At 42.1% G+C, this 4095-nt stretch overlaps 1 protein-coding gene across 1 annotated transcript in view; it reads left to right on the plus strand.

The window, feature by feature from the left end:
• Nucleotides 1-2502: 2502 nt before the first annotated feature.
• Nucleotides 2503-4095, plus strand: part of LOC111649501 (nucleoside diphosphate kinase B-like) — a 5523-nt gene continuing 3930 nt past the window's right edge. The window contains exon 1 of the mRNA XM_023399245.2: nt 2503-2608. The gene's annotated coding sequence lies outside the window, so the exon portion shown is untranslated. The remainder of the gene's footprint in view (nt 2609-4095) is intronic.

A 4095-nucleotide genomic window follows, 5' to 3' on the forward strand; every position in this document is an offset into this window, starting at 1 on the left:
ATATAAGATGGGTTGAAGTGTGTGCGTGAGCAGGGGGTGTGTTTTTTTAATTTCAGCTGATAGGGTCCCTGCATCCCCCCCCCCAAGGACTGTAGACTGGACCGGCGTCCCCCCTGAGAGGAGGACTGGTTTCCATCCCTGATTAGGAGAAGGTTTATATTTAGGGTCAAATTTGGGGGAAGAGTGAAGGTTGGAGCTTCAGGTTAAAGACACACTGACAAACACAGTGTTTGACAGTGACTGCAGTGTGTGTGTGTGTGTGTGTGTGTGCGTGTGTGTGTGTGTTAGTTTTGGATGAATTTCAGTTCTTATATAACAGAAGCAGAAAGACAGTTATCTCCACTTACATAATACATTACACCTGTCAGCTTTACAGTAGGCCTCTGTCAACAGTCTATTATTATATCATTGGCTTATTATCCCGGATGCATCAGTGTGAAGCAACATTTCTCTGGTGTAGTCGGCTGAAGTGGAGCTTATTCTGGTTTTTTAGCTTCCTTAATTTTTCTGTTATTATATTTTACGTACTTATTGTAAGTTTTTCAAAACTAGCCAGAGCCAAAGCTAAAACTACAAATACTTACTGATAGTTTCCTACCAGTTATCTTTAAATGAAAACAAGTTATTGAATTAGTCACTGCACATAACTAAATGAATCACAGTAGCAGAGCTGCTGAACGTATACAGACCATCTGCTGGTTAGCGTGTTAGCGTGTTAGCATGATACCCTGTGTAGCCATTAAAGTTCACATTCAAGACTCACAGAGGCCCAGGTTTAAAACGAGGTAGACGAAGCCTGGAAACGTGAAGTCTGTCAAAGATGACGTCGTCAATCAATCAGTGTTAGCTTATTTAGCTAGCTAGCTAGTACAACAGATAAAATGAGGAGCTGCTTTTGTTTATTTCTGTCTGACCTATCGTTTTCTAAACTTCCTCAGGATGTTGATGGTAAATCAGCTGTTGTCAATCCAGAATGTAAAGATTGACAGGCGTAGCAACAGTTACTAAGGGGGTGTGGCTTAGCTAACTGTCAGTTGATACAAATCTCTAACTTCAGCCTGTCATCAATGACAACAGACGCTGTAGCTCTCTGATTGGATGCTCCTTGCAGCAGTGCCTTCTGGGACTTGTATTGACTTTTTTCTTACTTCATACAGTTTTGTCAGTAGTTTGTCAAAAAAAAAAAAAATTTCACCAAGGATAAGAAAACATTTACATAAAAAGTGAAACGTGAGAGAAAAGAAAATCCACTTGTCAAAACGTTGACTTCCTAAGACAAAGCTGAGATGCTGCACGAAAACATTGACCTTTTGACTTTTTGACATCAGCGATCTGAGCGAGGACACGAGGACGGGACTGACACAGCAGGACGTGTGGACAGCTGATACGTTAGTGACAGAGTGAAGCAGCAGGTGAGTGAGTCTAAAGTGTGGGCCAATCATGGCAGTGCTGACATGGCTGAGCCTGAGCCAACACACTCACTGTGACACGTCCACATATTGTGTTGCACATGAGTAGATATGTGTGTATTTCACATGCGCGCAGGAATTACATGCAAACTTTGTGCGACTATGGACATGTGCTGCTGTTACTAATAACTCTATTACAAGTTATTGGATGGATATTGGTTGTTGGAGGTTTCTCCTCTCGACTGTCACCAGCTGCTGCTCATTGTGGGAACTGCTGAGTTTGTCTCTATAATACTGTGAGGTCTCGACCCGACTCTGTCCTGCCTCGAGATAATGTTTATTGTGATTTGATGCTAAACAAGTGAAATGAACTTGAAGCCTCAGCCATGTCAGCACTGTCATGTTGGGCCCCCAGTTTAAACTTAGACTGACTCCGGTGGTCTTCTCCATAGGAGCGAACGCCGAGGAGCATGGGTACTGTAGTGTTTAGACATATTCCACAAACCAAACAGGAGGGAAGGAGCAGTCTGTCCCGTCTCTCTCCTGCATCTCGCCGCTCTCTACCTGACATGTCTTATAAACATGAAGACATCCTCAGAAAGTCAATATCAAAAACATGCTCATGTTCCAAAGTGTCTCTCGTTGCCTCTGTGTCCGTGGTCGGCAGATCTGTTCCAACATGTGAGTGTTTGGAAGTCTATCTTTGTGAGGACCATTTCAGTTTTAGATCTTGGCTTCACTTTACAAAAATCTTCTCACTTTCTGGGTATGAGAACAATTTTGGCAAAGAGACACTTTGGAAAATGGGGACATATTCGTAAAAGGACATTTACTGAAAATGTCCTTACCTTCCAAAGACGTCTTCAAGTTTATAAAAAATGTCAATAATGTTTCACTTTCCTAAAATCTCCTGACTGAAGATGGTCCTCACAAAGATAGATTTACAAACACACACATGTTGGAACAGCTCTGCCACTGACACAGATTCAACCACTCATACTGTAAACACACACACACACACACACACACACACACACACACACACACACACACACACACACACACATATTTGGACCTCCCCCCTCCCCCCACCGTGAAGCCTTTAAATAGAGCTCCTCTCCGGCTCTTCGGCCTCGGTGATCGCATCCCCGCCGCCGGCAACTCATCTTCACAGGTTCTCCTCAACTCCTAAAACCAAGGTAAATATCAACACACACACACACACACACACACACACACACACACACACACACGTTTAATTAACACATTTAACATTTAATTTTGTGTCATTTTTACTTTTCATGTCACTTTGACTTTTAATGTGACTATAAAATGAATCCAGAAACACTTGTACTGTCTGGTCAGTCGCTCTGTGAGCGGCTCACTTCCTGTTCAGTGATGTTAGTCTTGATGAAAACTGCAGGTCGTGTGCATGTGTCGTCCTGCAGCAGGACATGTGCATGTGTCGTCCTGCGGCAGGACATGTGCGGCAGTGACATGTTGGACGGCTGCAGACAGCTGCAGACAGCCGGACGCACTGAGCCGCGTCCTCACATGGACACATGCTGATTGTTCTGTGGTTTAAATGAACGTTAATAAGATTTAAAATGAGGAATGACTGTGAAGCCTGTGGTTGTGAATCAGACGTGAAATTCAAAGCCATGAAAGTTTATAGACGTGAGTTCGACATCAGGTTGAAACTAACACAAGGAAACTGTAAAGTGCCTCCTGAACACACACAAGTGCAAATCTAAAGACTGTAACTCTGACGTTCCACAGGATTTCTAATTCTATAATCTGTCCTCATAAAACTTTCTCTGGTTTATTGCCAAGTGGATTTTCAACATACAAGGAATTTACTTTGGTGTGGGTGACAATCAACATAAGAAGAAGAAAACAAATATGAACAGACATCTTCGGTATAAATACATGAATGTAAATACGTGGCTGCAGGTTTCTGCAGGTCGTGCTGTTCGTGCTGTTTGACGTGAACTCAGAACCCGTCAGATAATCGAATAATATCTCATAATAACTCATTTTCTTTGAAGTGGAAGAGACTGAATATTATTTTAAATGTCTGTGGAGACGTTGTGGCTCTGACCATGTGCTTCAACCTCCTCCCACCTCTATTAGTAAGATCACTCCTGATTGGCTGACTGAAGCTGTCTGTCAGTTGTGTGTATGTGTATTGATCTCATTGAGTATTTCCTTTGTTAGAGGAGGAGTCAGAGGTGAAAGGTCATGTGTCTTGTTCAAGGACACTTCAACAGAAACAGGTTTTGCAAATATTCCTCAAAATTTCACCCAAAAATTCCAAATTTCCCGCCAGTTTTCCACAGTTTGCTGATAAAACTCGACCTTGTGTTCACAGTTAAAGTCACTCTGCTTTAGCTGCAGTTTGTTGAAGGAGATTTCAACAGAAACATTTCCTGTAAATTAGATCCCATAAGTCCTGAATCTTGTGTGTCACTTAAAGAAACTCCAACATTCATCGTCACAATCAAACTGAAGAACAGAAAAAACTATTTGAAAAGTCATGAGCTGCATGATTTTCAATTCACAGTGTCACTGCAGTTTTCTATGATGTAAGTTTATTCTAAAAATACTCAGAACGAAGAATATTTGATCGTGTTTTCGATCTGCAGCTTGTTTCTTCTTGCTGCTCGTCTCCTCTGTGGCTCTGAGC

Source organism: Seriola lalandi, unplaced genomic scaffold (genome assembly GCF_002814215.2).
Source record: "Seriola lalandi dorsalis isolate HSWRI2012SDOR001 ecotype SW California unplaced genomic scaffold, Sedor1 jcf7180002051107, whole genome shotgun sequence".
Taxonomy (NCBI): Eukaryota; Metazoa; Chordata; class Actinopteri; order Carangiformes; family Carangidae; genus Seriola; species Seriola lalandi.